Genomic DNA, 21521 nt, shown 5'->3' with positions numbered 1-21521 from the left:
ATGTGGCGGTTTATGTCCGCCACCCAAACGGCCACTACTCTAACTGTCGCCAATCAACCACAAGACACCAGAAAGCTTTGTTGTCATGGTAACAAGAAATCATTAGGAGTAGATATGAACATAATTATGGAAAGATTAGGAATGGTTTGGGATCATGATGATGATAAGAGACGAATTATCGTCTCTGAGGAGATATTAGATTTGTTCGCTGAAAAGGAGCCAAGCTTGGACGAAGTGAAGGAAGCTTTTGGTGTGTTCGATAGAAATAAAGACGGGTACATAGATGTAAAAGAGTTGCAATATGCGCTTTCTGAGATGGGGTATTTAAGAATATCGGAAAGTGATTGTAGACGAATGATTGATTGGTATGATGTCGACAAAGATTCGAAGATTAGTTTCATAGAGTTTTTGAGGCTCATGGAAGACTGTTTTCGGTGATTTTTCATAGAATTTAGTCGCCGGAGTCCAGGGAAAGAGATCTAAAAGTAGACCTTTACTCTCTTATTCTGTATTTTTGATGAATATTAATAAAGCTAGCCTTGTACGTAACTAGGTATCACCTAATTGGTATAACGTGATGTGTTCAAGTCTCTAAGAGATATAGTTAAGAGATATAATGGTGTTTAGGATTAGATTAGAACTAAGATAATCTCGCTTTTTCAAAAAAAATCTAATTGGTATAACGATGTATGATATGTGTTTCCGTATTGAATCCTGAATCCATTATTACCTGCGATCGAGACTGAAAATAAAAGTACCTACACATGATGAGTTTGAATCCACTATTTCATTTTCATGACAATATTCTCAGCTGTTTATAACGTTGAACGTTATATTGGAATTAGTTTTTGTTTTGGTTTATTCCAATTTGTACGGTAGAAACTAGAAAGCAGAACCCTATTTGGGCATTTTTTATTAGCCAAGTTGCTTTGACCTTGAAAATGCATGATTAAATAATTTGGTATAGCTTGACCCCTTTAAGGTTTAACTATGGTTAAGGCTCGTAAGGGTTGGAAATTATGTTTCATATACACAATTGGTAACTATCATTTTAATTGTAAACCATAATTTTTTTGACTTAATGGTTCTTTATATTAAAGTTTAAAACTATATTTGACAAATTAGATAAAAGATTAGTTGTTGCTAAAAAGTTAGTTAATATCTGATAAAAAATCATGTTTAATAAACTAATTGATAAACTAGTTAAAAATATAAAATTATATATATATATATATATATATATATATATATATATATATATATATATATATATATGTATTATAAATGATAAAACTGTAAATTTGGTCCCTGTGATATTCAAAAAACTTTGGATAGGGTCCAAAAAGTTTTTAACTTTCATGGAAGGTCCAAAATCAAGGTTTTTCTGGGTTTTTGGTCCAAAAAAACTTAAAAAGACGGGAATGCCCTTTTGATTTCTTTTTCCCTTTTTCTATAAGTATTTTAATGATATTTTCACTTAAAAAAAAAGAATTTTTCACCCCTACCCCATCGTACTCTCTCTCTATCTCTCTTTGACTCTTTCTCTCTCATTTCAATGGTTGAACTATTTGAGATCAAACATTAAACATGGCGAATTTTCTGATGATGAAGATAAAGTTATATGTGTCCTCTTTGCTAGCATTGGTAGCAGGTACACTTTCTCATTCAAGTTTCAGTATTAAGGGGGATTTTGTGGTATTTAGCACGCAAAAATGGAGATTTTTTGTCAAGATCTCTCATATGTGAATATATATATATATATATATATATATATATATATATATATATATATATATATATATATATATATATATATATATATGCAGAAATCTAGAAGTTCGAATAACTTAATGTACAGGTGGTCAATAATGGTTGCATAATTACCAGGAAGAACAGACAATGATATCAAGAACTACTGGAACACAAAGTTAAAGAAGAAGATGAACAACTTAATCACCCTACCCGAACTTAGAAAACCTCATCAACATCTTCAATGTTTCAGTTCTTCAACAAACTACAACTACCCATCACAATCGATTTTTCAAAATAGTAATATCAATGTTAATGCTCCATTATCATCATCAATATCATCGTCTCCATCATATTTGTACAGTACAAATACTTCTAGCTACCATGATCAAACCTTATCTATCCCATCTAGCCCTAGAATTAATGCTGCTAATCGTTAACATCCAGTTCTCCAATCACAAGATCATGGATTTCTTGGTTTGGTTTCCACGGAGACTTACCAGCAGGAGGTAAAAGACAGTTCTACCTTTGTCTTCTTTGGAGGTGATCAAGCTAGTTGTAGTTCTAATTCTGATAGGAGTTGCCATTATGAGTATCGTAGTACTGTTGGTGTATATGACCAGAATCGTAACAACTTGAGTGATTCTTACAAGGAATTTGGTGGGTATTATGATAAGGAAAAAGGGTATTATGAGGATGCTTCATTAGACTTTAGTCTTGAGGAGATCAAGCGGATGAGAGAGAAAGAGAGACGGGGGAATAGAAAGAGAGAGAGAGAGAGAGAGAGAGAGAGAGAGAGAGAGAGTACGGTAGGTGGGGGTGGGGTGGAAAATTCTTTTTTTTTTCTTTTTTTTTTAAAGTCAAAATAGCATTAAAATACTTATAGAAAAAGGGAAAAAGAAATCAAAAGAGCATAACCGTCTTCTTAAGTTTTTTTGGACCAAAAATCTATAAAAGTCTTGATTTTGGACATTCCATTCAAATTGAAAACTTTTTGGATCCTATCCAAAGTTTTTTGAATACCACAGGGACCAAATTTGAAGTTTTGTCAAATAGTAACTATATATACTTAAAAATAAAAGTTGATGTATAAATTTATTAAACTTTATAAGATTGTATGCATTTGAGAAAATGAGAAGGTGTGAGGGTGGAATGATGACAATGTTTTCTATGCAACTCTTAGGCTACAAGGATTAGATGGAAAACAACTTGGCATCTTCTCCGTGGAGCTCGACATGGTGATAGCACGCCACCCCTTAAGACCGGCAAGTGAAGAAAATATGACTTCCTCGATAGTAGGCTATATCGAGTCTCTCTCATTTGTAAGGGTTGTACGTTGACGTCGGCTGGAATACAGATGGACATTTGGACCAGGGAACCGGTTAGAACCGTAACCCGGTGGAACTGGTCGGGCCGGGATCGGGACGACATTTTTGTGGTCGGTCAGAATCGTAACCCGGTGGAACTGGTCGGTTAGAACCGTAAACCGGTAGAACCGGACCCGATAAAACCGGCAAAAACCGATAGAACCGACAAAAAATGGAACCATATCTTGCTATTTCTCGATGTCCGGTTTCAACATTGAAGACACAACAAGAACTAGTAGGAACCGGGAACTAGTAGAACCAGTGATCCGATTCGGTTCTTAATTTTGGCCGACTTCGGTTCCCGGGCCGGGTCCGGTTCCAACCGGAACAGTTCTTTTCATCATCCCTAGGTTGGAAAGAAGCTAAGGTGGTGTTCAACAATGTCGACACCACTCATCATAGCTTTATTAAGTTATATGCACTAACGATTAAATAAAAACTATGTATTTATTCGATTTATTAAAAACCAATTGTATTTTTATATAAATAAATTTTGATAAAAAAATAAAACTGAATAATGACAACATCATAAATGATGGACATGATAGGCACCAATCTTTTGTAAACACTTCTTTAGAAATAATAAGAAAAAACGTTGTTTGACAACATGAATTGTTAACTTTTAGTTTAAGAAAAAAGTTTTGAATTCAAAAGTTAACTTCAAATAGTTTTTCAAAGCTTTTAAATTATAATTTTTTAACTAGATTTATACATTTAAAAGCTAACTACTTTTGTCAAACACTTATTTATAAATAAAAGTTACACCTTTCACCTTTAGCTACCAACTAGTTTTGTCAAAAACGTTGTATGTCTTATTTACGAGATTTGTCATTGTTTTTTGGGATAATGACTTAAAAGGGTAATATATTATTTGATTCGTACACATTTGGTCACTGAATTTATTTTTTGTTCACATTTACCCCCTTCAACTTGTTAAACTGTACACATTCAATCCTTATGACCGGTTATTTCAGGTTAACCGGTAAAAATGTCTTAATAGTGTAATATATTTCTCATTTTGTACACATTTAGTCCTTAACGTTTTTGTACACATTTAGTTCTTAATTTTTTTTGTTGCAAATAATTTATTTTTGTTTTTGTACTCATTCATTAGTTATGAATATTTTCTTTAAGTTTTTCTCATAACATCTTACATGGAACAATCATTAACGAGGAGTTTTAGGCTTTTGATGTTTATGTCCATCGTGATCTCAACTATTTGGTTGCTTAGGTCATGTGTTTTGAATGTCATAAGTTTTTCATACTATCTCAGATTTTAACGATCTTTATATCTACGTGTTTGTATTTTAGTCTACTACAACTTTCGTTTAGACTACCCCCGTTAAAAAATAATATATTTTTTTAATTACGATCTTTATATCCATACGTTTTTATGAATGCATGTATGTATGTTTTTTTTTATAAAATCGTAAGTAAAAATATATTATATTTTAACAGAAGTAATCTTAACAAAAATTATAATAGAGTTAAAAACGAACATGCATATATAAAAATCGTTAAAATCAAACATCGTATGAAGAAGTTACGACGTTCAGAATACAAAACCTAAGCCAAACCATAAGACCTGTGCAACCAAGCAGTCGAGGCCACGATGGACATAAGCATCAACAACCCCAAACACCTCATCAATCAGGGACGGATGCAGGATTTGGTAGTAGGTGTTGCCAGTCTGTAGTAGGTGTTGCCAGTAAGTAGAAAAAAGAAAAAAATCGAAAAATATTCACTGCATACAGAAAAAGCATGGGTTGTCGGTGCCACTGCGGGCACCAAAAGAGAACCGTCTCTGTCATCAATGATAGTCCCATGTTAGATGTCATGAGAAAAACTATAAATAAATCATTCATAAGTACTGAATTTGTACAAAAACAAAAAATGACTTATTTTGAAACAAAAAAAATATTAAGGGTTAAATGTGTACAAAAATATTAAGGAATAAATGTGCACAAAATGAGAAATATATTACCCTAATAAACCATTTTTTTCGGCTAACTTGTAGTAACCGGTCATAAGGACTGAATGTGTACAGTTTAACAAGTTGAAGGGGTAAATGTGGATGAAAAAAAAAACTCAGTGACCAAATATGTATAAATCGAAAAATATATTACCCTTTTAAGTCATTATCCCTTGTTTTTTTGTTTTTTAATTTTCCATAAATTATCCTTTTGTTCGATATTTCTTCATATAAGACACCATAAATAATATAAAAAATAGTTTAGATTATGTTTGACGTGTTACAACTAACTTATAAAAGAATTTATTTTTTTGATTTTTTTAGATTGTTATGTTTGACAAATCAAAAAATATCTTTTAAACAATATTTATTAAAAGCTAATCGGAGTAGCTTTGCAACTAGCTTATATATATTTCTTTTAAATTCTCTCATAAGTAACCTTTATTAGCTATAATAAACACATTTTCTACATATATTTATATAGACAAAACTGCACAAATGGTCCCTGTGGTTTGCTCAAAATTACCACTTTGGTCCAAAAAAATTTGGATTAGCACCACAGGTCCAAAGTTTTCATTTTGTTGCGTCTTTGGTCCAAAGCATTTTAAAAATTCTTCAAATGACGGATTTGCCCCTCTTTATTTTTTTTTCTTTTCTTTTTTCCTTTACTATTTTTTATTATTTAACTACATAGGGTCTCTCTCTCTCTCTTTCTCTCTCTCTCTCTCTCTCTCTCTCTCTTTCTCTCTCTCTCTCTCCAATCATTGAAGAACATATACAATAAAAAACATACTCCCCTTCCCGTTGTTCTTCCTCCCTACAACCCAAACCCATTAATAACCTTCCTCTGTCTTTCTCCAGTGACTATCGTCTTCCAAAATCGATTTTTGTGTTCAAAATATTTGTTGTGAATCATTTTTTGAGGAGAATCAATTTCTGGTTTCATCTTCTCCAACCCAATTTTTGGGTTTCATCTTCCATCATCGGCAGATAAGGTATCCTTCGTCGTCGAAGGCATCATCGTTGAAGAGAAAGATGTCACTTTTCAGAGCCTTCATCGGATTAACTAGTCGATATGCTAACGGTAGTCCTAGAAAAATCGAAGAAGGCTAGATATAAAGATCGATGTCGTCGGAGCCACAACGAACCCTAGCTTCGATTGGGGCTTCGTCGTCGCTGCTATGAAGATCCAATTAGGGCTTCGCCTCCGCTTCAGATTCATTTCTCTCATCGTCAATCTGAAATCCCTCACCGTCGTTGCTATGAAGATCCACTGTAAAAACCCTCGTTGCTGTGAAGATCCACAACAAACCCTGCTCTGATTCATCCCAAATGTTATCAACGAAAACATCTTTTTCTCCATCATAATCTTTCTTTCATTCGAACCCAGAAGCTACAAATTGATTTGGTGATGGACTAGACAGTTTCAATGGACATGATAATGCTTCAAATTGTAGCACTAGCAAGAGGAGAGAGAAGCAAATGAACGGTGTTCTTTAAGTACCAATTTTTATTTGTTTTATAGGACTTCTTTTGGCTATAAAGGTTTGAAAATTATGGATTTTTGAGGTTGTAAGCATCGTATTGTTTGTGTTTGCAGTGGTATTAATTCATGGAAGCTTGGTACACACACACATAGAGAGAGAGAGAGAGAAAAGAGAGAGAGAGAGAGAGAGAGAGAGAGAAAGAAAGAGGGTGGGACCCTACGTAATTAAATAATAAAAAAAATAGTAAAGGAAAAAGAAAAGGAGAAAAACAAAAGGAGGGGTAAATCCATCATTTGAAGAATTTTTAAAGTGCTTTGGACCAAAGACGCAACAAAATGAAAACTTTGGACATGTGGTGCTAGTCCAAACTTTTTTGGACCAAAGTGGCAATTTCGAGCAAACCATAGGGACCATTTGTGCAGTTTTGTCTTTAATTTAAATGAAAAAGAAAATAAATAATTATATTGGACCCACATACCCCCTCCTTCTCTTCTCTTCTCTCTCTCTCTCTCTCTCTCTCTCTCTCTCTCTCTCTCTCTTTCTCTCTCCATACCGTCACCCCTACCATCAAAGTCCACAACTTCTTGAAAGACCTCGCCTCCCACCACCTCCGATCACCAAGACCCTATGCCAAACCTCCATATTACGACAGCAACAACCACCGATTTCCCTTACATCGATGACCACCTTTGTTGCCTTCTTCCTATTTGATGACCATCGCCACTTCAATCCGAGAGATCGATTTCTGCAACCTCCTTTCCACCGACTACCACCACCATCTTTGATGTCCATCTCATTCATCTCCCCATCTGATAGATATCTAAATTTGACATTGTATTGGATATGTAACTAATTATTTCTAGTCTAGATCCACATTTATTGATGGTATAACATTAATTTTGTTTGTGTTTTCACGTGAAATTAGGGCAGAAGGTTAAATTAAGTTCTTGATTATGGGTCTTATTCTCGTTCAGTCCGTAGAACATAAATTTGATTGATTTATCTGTGTTTGATTAATTTGTTTGATTAAGTTCTTGTTTGTGTTCTCATCCCCATCGACAACAAAAACAACACCTCCCGATAGTTCCATGAATCTCGCTCGTTCCTACTTCGTATGATCCATAAATGGGGGGGTCATTTCCCCAAATTCGACCTATATTCTTATGAGAACTTGAATTATCACCATCCCTGGAGATGAATCTCGATAAAATGTGTTCCGTTTCGGGGATTGAAGCCTGAGGGTTGAGGAATGGGTCAACATCTTCGTCCTCATACATGGGAGTTTTGGTGTGGCTGGTAAATACTGAGGAGGGGAAAGGAGTTGATATCTATCAAGGTCTCTTTGGTCCTTTCATCTTGTTGCTAGCAACAATAAACCGAGAGAAAAAAAAACAAGTAAAATTTCAACATTTAGGGGTACTTGGTAGCAAATTGTGAATGAGAAAAGGAGGTGGAGGCGGTGGCAACCGTCTGTGGTGGTGAGGGAGGTTGCTTGGATTTATAACCGGAGAATAGGAATAGAGGTGAGTTTGGGTTTGAAATTTGATGCATTGTGTTTGAGTTTTTTGGATTCCGATATGGTATTCTTCATTCGCCAGGGAAGAAGAAGCAATGACAACCCTCCATCATCGATGAGCACACAGAATCAAGAATTTGCAACATGTTTTGATCCATTCTTCTTTTTAGCGTCATTAACAGATTAATCCTCGATGCAAACACATCTTATTGATGACTAATTGATTTGTTCCATATGGCTACATCTCCGACTCTATGAACCGCCATACCCATCACCGATTTGTGTGTAATTCTTTAACATTGTTATCTGGTTCTCAGTACCCCTGGTCAAATGGTGGAGATCAAAGTTTTAGATTAGGCAGAAGAAGAAGAAGAAGAAATGGTGAAGAGGAGTGAAACTTGTTACCGGTGGAGGCTCCATCAAAGGTGGATGCTTGGTCTCGACGGAGATGGTAATTCCGATCTGGTAGGGGGTGAACTTACAAAAAAAATGGAAGAGAGAGAGAGAGAGAGTCATTTTTGTATTTATTTATTAATTATAAAACAGTTAAAAAAGAAAGAAAAATGAAAAATAAATATATTAAGGGTATTTTAGTCTTTTCAATTTGAGGAGGGATATTTTCCACGTACAAACTAGCTCAAAAGGACTAACAATCTAAAAAAATCGTAGTTTGGACTAAAACCCCAAAAAAATGCATACCACAGGGACCATTTTTGCAGTTTTGTCTTTTATAAATAATTAATATTTCATAAATTCAAACATTGCATTAACTAAAAATAGAAAGTTATGAAAATTAAACACATCTTATAAACCTAGTTAGTTTTCTTTGTTTTTTAAATTATCGATGCATTAATTAAAAAACATACAAAATCTAAAAATATTTAATAAAAAAGCACAAAACTAAATTACATCAATCAACAATTAGAAATATTAAAAATTACATAACTTAAAATTTACGACAATTAAACAAATAGGATACCTCCTTTTGTTTGTTTTGTATATTAATAACCTTTATTTAATTTATATATTAATAACTTTTTTATATCTTAATCAATCTAATATATATATATATATATATATATATATATATATATCAAGTCGGGCCCTCCCCTTTCGAACCGGAAGTACCTGAAACTATAAACTACAAATTGTAAACACAAAGCTTAGTGGGTTCCCTAAATACCACATACCATGCCTATGATACGAGCCATACATGTCATACATATCTAATCAATCAATAAAAGTGATATGTGTCAACCATAGTCTTGTCATTATGCCATGAGTCGCCTCGTGGTCTTCCTTGTCAGGTCGAGGGCCAAAACCCTGGGTCTTACAGACAAGTGCTAGGAGCCACCTCCAGGTCTTCTATGCAAGCATCATAAAGACAACTAGCATTCAATCTACACTACTCAACTAATTAACTATCAGAGTTCAAACTCTGGTCTTGCATACAGTTTTCCAGGAGACGCCTCCTGGTATTTCATACAAACTGCCAAGGGTTACCCTCGGGTCTTCCTACAATACATAAACCAAATGGGCTGTCATATTGGTGCCTTCAACCATAGAACAGTGAGGAGACTCACCTCAAATGCAGAAGCTCACTAAAAGAAATCCTTAAATGCTGCCCTAACGACTTCCGAGCTATCAATACCAAAATAACACCCAATTAGCAATTGGGTTCCAAACTATGATCCATAATCCATACTTGGGGTAAAATGAACACTTTACCCCTAACCCAACATGAACCAAAACTGAGGCCTAAGCCCAAAACTAAAAGGCCCGAACTACAAGATCCATAAAAGCCCACTAATGGCCCAATTTTCCAAATTGGGCCCAACCCCATATGGGCCTTATCCTAGAGCCTAATGATTCCTTAGCCAAAAATAAATCTCAGATAGCCCAAAAGGCCCAAATCCACAAAGTGGCCCAAGAATGTGAAGCCCAAAATGCAACAACCCAAAACTCATCTGATCGACGAACGCGGGGTGTACACTCAGCTACGTTAGGCGTACTCGAAGAAATCTAGATTGTGACCAAAAGAAGGTACATTGGGTGTACCATCAGTTACACGAGGCGTAACCAAAACTTCTCTAAGATTCAAAACACGTCTTAATCCTATAAGTCCTCACTTCAAAACCTCAGAAGACCTTCTAATCAAGCTCCTAATGCATAAAGTCAGCACCTTTATGCATTTAAATGACTCAAAGGGACCCAACAACCAACTCAATCCTTTAAGACCCAACATAATCCAACTAGAGCATGCATGGACCATTTCCAAACATCAAGCAAGCATTTTTATTGACTAACAACATCAGGAGAGGCAAGATCTATCATTCCAAGCTTCTGGAGTAGCTCAAACTCATAATGAGAACTTGATACACCATAAAAACCTTTAATCTTGCCCTAAACTCAAACTTGAAGAATAAGAAGTCAAGATGAGCACTTTATACCTTGAATGCTTTAGAAATGAAGCCAAAAGTATGGATCTAAACGCCCCCCTTTGAACCACAAGCTAGTATCAAGCACCCTTTTCTTGAAAATGAGCAAGAACACACCAGAAAAGCACACTTAGATCTCTCAAACATTGAAGATGAAATTAGGGTTTCAGAAATAAGGCTAGAATGCAATGGAGGCTGAGAAAGGAAAGAGCCTTAAGCTCATAAAGATGTTTAAATAGTGCCCAAACCCTAAAAATTAAGGTTTTGCACTCTAACCATTATGCGGGGTGTACCCCCATCTTACTTTGGGCGTACTCACCCAGCCACATGCCTTCAACCATGTATGCATGGGACTGAAACACAAGCCTTTTCCAATAAGGGTCATTTCTGCAAAAATCTTCAAAATGCCATAACTTCCTCAATTTCAGTTTGTTTCCAACAAATCTTATATCCACAGAAAGGTGGCGAGAAGCCCTACGCTTCTAACAACACACCCAAGCCTTAAAACCTTTAGAACAAAACCCAAAATCTATAAAATACCGAGTTATCAAATTATGATTATACCATTGACCTCCGAAGACACAATCGAACACTTGGGTCACTTAAACCATAACACCCACACCCGAGAAAGGCCAAATTCTTTCTTTCTCAAGGTCCTAAGCCTCATGGCCGCTGGAGATTGGGTAGCGACCCCGAATAAAGAAGCAAATCCAAAACCGAGTGTTATATATATATATATAACCATTGACGAAATAGATTTTGGCCTAGCGATATCAATGTGTTTGAAAATATAATTTTTCCCTAAGGGGTTGATGGTTGAAGTAAGATGATTCATAAGAAAAAAATTATCAAAATGAATCATTAGATGATTCACAAGAAAAAAATAAATCATTAGATGATTCAAAAGTAAGATGATGTATAAGAAAAAATGATCAAAAAAACACCTTTATGATTTACTTTTAAGTAAATCAAGAAAAAATTCATTTTTATGATAATTTTAGTGAATATCAACAAAATAATCATAAAAATGAATCATCGAGATGCTTTTTCGGGAATTGTTTTGTGAATCATTTTATTTTTTATTAACCTAGTGATTCATTTATTTTATTCGCCAAAAAAATATGCTGAAAAAAAACTTCTTAAAGGGATACAACTCCAAATCACATACAACTTCACCTCATCACCCTCCAATGCATACAATTCTCCTACCACTCCATGTAACCTACATACAACACCCATCATCAAAAGCGGAAACTAATACTTGTTTTGAAAACAAAGCCGATAAAAGATAAACATAAAATGGATGGCATGCCCCCGATGAATGTCTAGATCCCCTAATCACGTCAGCTCCTTTCCTTTCGAACATAAAGGACCAAAAATTAAAGACATAAAGTAGCAACCGTAAGCCTAAAGCTTAGTGAGTAATCACAACACTTACTCATTATATAGACCATATGAAATAACACATCAATACGTAACATCAAGTAATAAATCACATATTACTTTACATTCTAACACATAGCATATGCTAGCATACTCCTAAGAACTGTGTCTAGAACTTCCCTATGAGAGGCTATTTTCTAGAACACAAATCATTCGATTGCACTTCCTTCCAATAGGTTGTTTGTGATCAACATACTACCATGATACAACTAGAACTTCCCTCTGATAGGTTGTTCTCTAGTTTCTCGATCCTCCCAACCATACTTCCCTCCAAGAGGTTGCTCGTGGTCATACATAACATAATCACATAATCCATATAATAAGGAAGTTCGTGAGAACTCACCTAAATGACTGATAAGCTAATCCACATAGTAATCTGGGTATATGTACTTCCTCGAACCACTACACAATAATTAATCCTAATTTAGAAATTAAAGCATAATACATAACTTTCCTCTTTATATGAGTCATTCTCTTTCTAATCCTCATTTCGAGGCCAAATTGTAGTAGTGTTGATTATGATGGCATGTGCGGAATAAGATAAGATATATTGAATCATCATTTAAACTCAAGAACACAAGGAGTAAATAAAATTGTTTAAGCTTATATTAAATCTTGAAAGAGTATACAAATGGGTCTTGTATAAATTCTCTCTCTAGTCTAACACTCCAAATGATCATTATATAAATGAGTGCCACTCACTTCCTATTTATAGGAAAGACAACTCATTACATAATACAAGTGGGTAAAGCACAAATACATCCAAGCGTGATTTTGCACCCTAACATTCTCCCTTTAAAGTTAATTAGGATTGGATGCCCGACTTTAATATCCAATGAGCTTGCGCGATCAAAACCAAACTCCCCCTCAAATCAACATCGGTCTTCAAATCTGCAAATGAATACCTGAAAAACCTACTTTGAATACTCATCATTCTCCCCCTTTTTTATAATCCAAAAATGATTATAAAACCCATTAAGGGTGAGAAGTGTCCAAGGAATGAACTTCACAATACTCCCTCTTGATGTGTACCAAAAATGAAACCTTGATAATCTTGCACGGAAAAATAATCATGAAAAAGCCTCGAAAAAAAATTCCAATTTGTGAAAATTTTCGACTTTTAGGTGAGAGTTGCAAGATTTTCCAAAATCCAGGTAAAAACTATCATTTTCTGAATTCTCCAGGGATTCGTTGCACAAAAAACAGCTAAAGATGCGAAACACTCCCCCATTTGCGTAACTGGGCATTAAGTGTAAGTTCGCACCAACTACAAGGACCAGAAATGAAAAAATTTCAATTTCTCAGCTTTATAACCCCATTTTCGAAATTTGGTATATTCTATCAAAATTTTGAAACATCATGTACTAACTTCGAAACATCTTCACAATGCAGCCAAATTTTGAAAATAAGTCCTTATGTCGAAATGGATTTAAAGTGCCATGTCTTCGAAGGCTCAGGGGCTAATTTCAAAAGTTATTTGTTTTCTTCTTCACTTGTGGATATCAGTTCATCGACCATCGAACTTCGAAAGCTAGTATAATTTCATCGACCATCGACCTTCGAAATTAAATCTCCTCATATGATCCTTTGTATTTTGAACCTTCGAAATTTAGTCATAACCTTTATACGATCCAATTAACCTTCGAAACATGAACCTTTGCTTTTTCAATCAAAATCGATTGATACCAATTAACCTTCGAAACATGAACCTTTGCTTTTTCAATCAAAATCGATTTGATATCAATGTCTTCACATCATCAATCAATACTCTAAGCTTTTGTTCTTTAGGTAAAAACCCTTCTTTATCAATCGACTTCCCAAAATCAAAATAAATACATTAATTTCCCTGTATTCCATCTATCTTCATCCAGACAGACAATCGAAGTGTTCGACCCCAAATCAATTCAATCGATATTGACTCCCCAACACAGTCGATAAAACCATCGAATCAAAATCATCAAATCGATACTCCAAATTTTCGTCATCGTTAATACACCCATTTGACCATAATCACCATTACAACTCAACTATCCAAATAATCGATACGAACATCAATCGACTCCATAAAACACACATCATTCCAAGATAAAATCCAGATCAATTATGAGTTCGAATTCCGATCTCATTCTAACTTTCATCTATTTTGACTTTAGGTTTGACTTGTCGATTCTCGATGTGAAATCGATTCAAACTTCGCGAAAATAGAAATCGAACTGCTTACACCCATCAAATTCGATCCCATCGAGTCGAACACAAATCCGTACACCCATAAACCAAATTTCTAAAGAACTCGACTCAACAATCATACCATTCGACTCCAAAAACAAAAAAAAAAAGTCGAACAATCGAGTAATTTCAATCAACTCAAATTGAAAATTGATTCCAAATATTAACAAGTATGAGTCGAAATCAACAATAAGCATCAATATTGAGATTTGATTTCTCAAAGACTTCTTGAATCGTCTTTCAATTCCAAAGACGTTTAAAGTGAATTTGCTTATTTTGACTGTTGAAATTGACTTCGAAACACTTTATTTCGACTTAAGAAAGGGAATAGAAATTGAATTGGGCTGATATGAATAATAGCAACTTCGAAAATGTGGGCTCAAGAAAAAAAAAATAGTATTAAATACTAAATTTATGATTTTGTTTTGATTTGGGCTTTTGAATGAGTTAAAATGGATTAAAATGATTTTAATTCAGTGTTGAGTTTGATCTAAAAAATTGTTGGATCAACAATGGGGTTAAAATAGATTAGATCCAACGAGGCAAATTGATGAAAAATGAAAAAACATAAAATACGAATCGAAATCATGGATGTTTTGGAATCCATTTGAGAATTTGAGATACTTTTTTGACACATCGAGTTCCATTTTCAATGAACGAATCAAATTTAGAAGATCTTGGTTCTTTTGTTGGAAGGAGGAAATCTTCAATTTGAATATTGTACCATCCACTATTCATGATGTATAATTCGTTCTTCGTGTTCTTCAACGATCCAAGAACATCTTCAAAAGAACCACCAACATTGACTTAATCCATTAATTCCATCACTCTATTAGACCAATCATACAATGTGGTCGGGCGTAATTCCAAATCCCAAATCTAACGGTCCAAATGCGGGTCCTGGCAAATCTAAAACTCACATTTCCAAAATTAGCGTTTTCTAAACCCTAATTAGGCTTTCCAACCCAATCACGAGTCAATTAGTCCAATGGTTAGGTTTTTAGGTCAATTAGGGTTTCATTATGTCAATTAGGGTTAAATAAATCGGGCACCACCCACTACCACCTCGGATAGTGATGGCCAACGGCGGCTCACGGGACCAGCCACCAACTCATAGTGGTGGTGGTTACGATTATAGGCCAAAACATGTCCAAGAAACTCAATTAATAACCCAATCACACATAAATACACACCGCCACCCAACACAGCGGTTGGTGGCGGCAGAAGGTGGCAGCCACCAACTCACGGTGGTGGTGGTGGTGATTTCCTTGATTATTCTTGCAAAAACTATGATTATACAACATAAGATCCAAAGTAAACACACACACACACACAGCCACCCTTGCGGCGGCAGGCGGTGGTCGGAGGTGATAGCCACCACCTCACGGTGGTGGTGGTTCTTCTCTTTTGATTTCCGGTCATGCAACACATACACTAGCACACACACCAATCATTGCACGAGATATGGATGTAACCACCCACCTGGCGGCGGTGGACGGACATCGGCAAGAGATAATTCAACACAGAAGAAGAAAAAATTGGAGCTCCCATGATCTCGTCAGAACAGTCCAGCAGCGGTAGCAACTGGATGGTGGTTGTTCGTCGACGGCTCCATCTTCAAAAAGAACGGCGACTCTTTATCTTTGTCGGCAGCCTAACGGCAAAGGGAGTGACGACTAGCTGGCAAGAGTATTGGTGGTTAGCGGCGGTTCACGTTGGTGGACATGGAGGGGAAGATGGCTGGAGAGACAAGGGTGGTGGTTGAAAGATGATAAGGTAGGGTTAGGGTGTATGGGCAAGTTGACGGGATATATACCCCCATCCAAAATCAAAACTTCAACCATATTGTAACGCCCCGAATCTCAGGTGATAATTTTATGGCATTAATTTTCATAATTGCAAGGTCAACTCGACAAGTTGGATGCCCTGACTCGTCGAGTAGAAGCGGATTGGGCCACGTGTTTAAGTGACCTACTCGTCGGGTCCAAGATAAGACTCGACGAGTAGGAGCTAGAGGATGAAACCCTAATTTTCGGGGTTTTGCACCCTATTTAAAGGATCATTAGGCTCCTTTAGCCCCCTTTCATCCTCTTAAGAGTCCAACAAGCCCTAATCCATGTGTGTTTTAAGCTTTCAAAGGTGGATCTTAGTGAGAAGAGCTTGGAGAGCAAGTGGATAGAAACAACGAAACATGTGGGGATCTGATATCTACCTCAGTTAGCATCTTTTGGAAGGTATCAAGTCGTTACCTTGACCTTATTTCCTTTTAGATCTCATTTGGTTAAAGATTAGGGCTTTTCTAGCATATTAAGAAGCTATTCTTGGGTATGAGCTAAGATTTGAAGTTGTAACTTCAAATATGAATTGTCTTTGGTCTCTAAGAGTATAAAGCTTTCAACTTTATCAAGTATGAACCTCTCCTTAAGTGTAAAACTTCATTACAAGCTTGGTTTTGACATTATAAGTCTTTAGATCCTTGCATGCACGTAAAGTTTGCAACTTTACGTGATAAACTCTAATATTATACATTTTGGAAAACAAGTTTGTAATGATTTATTGGTTTTGAAATGTTTTTAAAAGTTCAATTTTGGCATGATTTTATGGGTGTTACACATATTAACGTTTTCAGTCCCTCCTCCTCTATTTATTTTCAAATAGGGTCCATAAATTACCATTCAGCCCCTTAGCCTCCAAAATCTATTCAATATAAGTCCAAATGATACCAAACACCCTGTGACTTCTGAAAATCTTTACAAAATAAATCCCATAATTACACTTTAACCCCCAAAATTACAAATTATATCATTTGTGTCTACGAAACCAAGAACCCGCTAAATATTACGGATTTTAGGGTTACTATAAAATAATATAAAATATAAATCTACATCTTGGGGTTCCGGGTTTATTATTTAATTACTCCATTTCAAATGGAATATTACAGGAAACATCATAGAAGGATATCTTGACACCCAAACATCAATGTATCATGGACATCACTCTTCATCTTGAGATGAAGACCCATCGAACATTATAAGAAATGGATCTTATGCAGGTAACTCTACGAAAGTGATAAATGCCCCTTTTGTAGATCAAGTTATAGACGCGACATGCCCCCTTGATAATGATATAAAGGATAGGCCGGATTTCTATCCCACAATAAAAATCAAGCACCAAAAAATCTATAAAGGCCATGTGTCGTTGGTATAGGGAAAACTAAATAATATTGTGACATCCCCAAAATCACGGCCAGAAAAGACCGGTTTTGTTTATACTTTATTTCAAAATCAGAGTTATCTTTTAATAAATGGTTTGCGGAATTTGTCCCAAAACAATAATATGATAAAGATTTATCAAAAGCATTTCCATAGAAATGTATTCATTAAAAGACTCGGGATGTCATGTTCGTACAGATCAAAAGTATAAACAGTACAATATAAGCCTTACTACATTATTTCATATCTACAGGCCTATATCCGTAATCCCTCGTCCAAAACATCACACCTATGCTCATGCGCCACTACCTGTAATGCATAAAACTGAGTGGGTCAGGCTTGGGAGCCTGGTGAGCACATAGGGTTTTCAACCCACAATAAATAAGTTTATTAATTTCATCAATCAACAATAACTCGATTACCCGTTCCCGTTATCCTCACTTTACGTCCCTAAACACCTATCATAAGGGACCTAGCCTAAGGATTATCATCGGGACGGACACTACTGCTAAGGGGATTCCTCAGCAATAAATGTCCTAATAGGCAACCATGTGGGGGATGGAGTACACCGGTGAACACATCGTTCACAACACCTACAGGTTGCGAACCTGCTAGTGTTCCACTGGACTGTCTAGAAGAGTCCGTGGTCGTCATCTATACTCCGCTAGATGACTGGATCAACAACAACAACATCGAGGCCTCTCATCATTTTATCACACATCACCTATTACATCTACCCATGTTTTACCCCAACATTTTCGTAGATATAAAATACATATACAGTTTAAATCATTGAAAACATGTATAACAACGTTCATCTAGCATAGATAGCAAGTATTCAGATAATATGCACACATAGCACGTAATTTATATAAAATACTTCATATCTATGTGTAAGTTGAAGGTAACTATGCACTCACCGGAAAAGGTGGTGATTCCGAACTCAGACAGCGCTTCGCTTCTTAAAAAGAATTTTTCTTCGACGAAACCTAGTATTATTACCACTAGAGTTTAGTTTATTATTCGTCGAGACTAATTAATAGTCTAGCTATTATTATTATTATATAAGCGTCAAAAAAATACTTATATAACCCATAATAATAGCCCAAGTATTTATTATAAGTTCCTAATAACGTTACTATAATTAAATAAAAGTTATATTAAAAATAGCGTAGGCGTAGCTCACTTACAGCGGGTTTTATAGAAAACCGGGCTTTGCTTGGAGCAGCGTTCCCGAGCCGAAAAGCTATTCTTCTCGGAGCCTTCAAGCACTCCGGGGCTTCCGCCTCGTGCTAGGGAGGTTCCCTAGGCTTTTCGGGGGATTTCGGGGCTAGAGAGAGGTTCTAGAGAGAGAGAGAGAGAGAGAGAGAGAGTAAAGAGAAGAAAGAATGGGAAAGGTGTGAAGAAAATGAGGGTGGGAGAGGTGGTATTTATAGGGTGAAATGTGGCTGAACTTGGTGCCACATGTCACCATCTGGTGGCAAGCCTTGGGGAGAAAGCAATGGCCAAGATTGTGCCACATCACCCATTTTCGCACAGCACACTTCCGACTTCTAAAATCCGTAACTTTCACATACGACCTCCGTTTTTGACGTTCTTTATATCCACGCGTAGGTAATAATAGGATCTACAACTTTCATTTTGACACCGTCAGCTAATTCTCGACCGATCTTAAATTTAACAGTACAAGGAGATTATACTGTTAAACGTCTGCGTAAAATTAATAACTTCTGCATACGGACTCTGTTTTTGTCTGTCTTTTTACCGTTGATTTCCTATTAATGAGATCTTCAACTCTCATTTACGTTGCGTAAGCCAAAAACCGCTCGAACTAAAATTCGAGTTTCAGGCCGTGCACTGCTAAGCCGAATCTTAGAAAAATCATAACTTCTTCATACGAAGTCAGATTTGGGCGTTCTTTTTATCGATGTTCTTAGTTTAACATATTCTACGACTTTTGTTTAGATTGCTAAGGCTAAAAAGTCTTCTATCGTAAATTCACTATTTACGTTTCCCGGTGTCGTGCCGGTTTTGTCGTAAAACTTCGGCGGGCCATAACTTCTTCTTTATAGCTCGGATTTCGGCATTCTTTATATGCACGGAAACCTTGAGACATATTCTACAACTTTATGTAGAGATATCGGGATTATCTCACACTTTAATTTTGACGCTCATTTTTATTCTTTATTAATTATACATTTATAATTAAATAATAAACACATAAACACACATAATTCACATAATACTCAAATATTTCATATTTATTACTTCAAAAAGAGTTACAATAGTTGACCTAGACTATTACATTGACAAAAATGCTTAGCCCTGAAAACCCGGGCGTTACAAATATATATTTTATTTTTCTATATTTATATTAAATATGCAAAGTGTCTTCATTTTGCTGCTACTTATGAATGCGACTTATCACCTGAATATACTTTCGTTGCCCTAAGTTAAAGGTTTCCCTAACTCCTCCGTTCAAATTGCTCTCGTCCGATAGCATCGATTATGTCTAGGTGAACACTATTCAAGCGACAAGTCAACTCGAAAGCTTTCCTAACAACATTTGGATCTATCTAGGCGAAAAGTTAACTCAAATATCATCAAAAAACAAGGGAACTTCTTCAACCAATTATGTGTTCACAATCAGAGGAAAAGCAAACAGTTGGATATCCAAGTTACGAAAAAGGGTTTATCTTTCAACTATATAAGCAGAGTATATGGTGATTGCAAAAACAAGCAAGAAGATTATATGGTTGAAGAACTTTCTATCAGAACTTGGGATCTAGAAGGAAGATTGTGTAATATATTATGAAAAACTATAATGCAGTATATTCGCCAAAGAATTCGGTGTTTCACGGTAATATGAAACACATCCATGAGGTACCACATTATCATGGAATTGATAAGTGATGATGGTACCTTAAAATTGAAGAAGATCCTTTTACATAGTCGATCATTCTAATTGTATAAACTATAATAAATATTGTGTTCTTAATTTTTTTTTGTTTTTGCATTATTACTATGTGTGTTAAATCATATGTTGAACTCCTTAAACTCTAATAATTGTGTAGTTGATTTTATTGGCATTTTTTGATTGATGAATCCAATAATTTCCGCTTTTTTCCTTTGACGGTTTTTCACCTGGGAGAGTGAATGTTTGTGTCGCATAAAATCCCAACAAATTAGAACTCATCAAATATTAATAGATTGGTTGTGCCTGGATGTGGCACCCTTGAGGCTTCCCGGAGTGGGTATACAAACCCACGTGTGATGCTAAGTTGGAACCCTTGGAGATGCATGAACATCGTCCTTAAGGTCGGTGCTCTGGTTGTGTTGTTAAGGCTGGCAATTCTCGACACGACCCGCGACACGACACGAAATAAATGGGTTTGGGTTGAGTTTTTCAACCCGCCAACCCGCCAACCCGTTTATTAAACGGGTCATATATGGGTTTTTCAAAAAATAAACGAGTTGACACGCCAACCCGTTTATATTTTCAATAAAAAAATTATTTTATTTTTAAATGTATTTATATATCAAGTATTAATATTTAATAAGTAATATATAATATATACCATTGATTCATAGACTATCTGACTATTTTGAAATTTTGACTTGTGGTGGATGGTCTAAGGTTCTAAGTCGTAACCTCTAAGGCTAAGTTTGTAATATGTTTCTGTAAATGTTTTTAATTTTCATTTGGATGTTTAAGACTTAAATGTCTAAATTTGGACCCACTAACCCAAATCTGACCCACGAACCCGCCAACCTGTGAACCCGTATAAATAAATGGGTTGGCGGGTCATATATGGGTTTATGTTCCAAACCCGCCAACCCGTGACCCGCTAACCCGTGACCTGTATATTTAAATGGGTCGTGTTTGGGTTGGCATATTTTGACCCGCCAACCCGCGACACGCCAACCCGAACACAACACGATTGCTAGGCCTATGTGGTGTGATTCCAAAGACGGAAGGAGACATCCAATGGGAGAAGGTGGAAGTTGGAAACAGTCATTTTGACCAATTTGTATCTGTTGCGCACACCTTAAAGAAATTTCTTTTTTCAATTTAAAAACCTATCAACTATAACTATAAATACCCCATATT

At 35.8% G+C, this 21521-nt stretch overlaps 1 pseudogene; it reads left to right on the top strand.

Moving 5' to 3' along the window:
• Window positions 1–2946, top strand: LOC145002510 (uncharacterized; annotated as a pseudogene).
• The last annotated feature ends 18575 nt before the right edge of the window (window positions 2947–21521 follow it).

The sequence above is a fragment of the Lactuca saligna genome, chromosome 1 (assembly GCF_052625555.1).
Source record: "Lactuca saligna cultivar CGN05327 chromosome 1, ASM5262555v1, whole genome shotgun sequence".
NCBI lineage: Eukaryota > Viridiplantae > Streptophyta > Magnoliopsida > Asterales > Asteraceae > Lactuca > Lactuca saligna.
The sequence above is the reverse complement of the archived record's forward strand: the minus strand, read 5'-3'. Positions and strand labels throughout refer to the sequence as shown.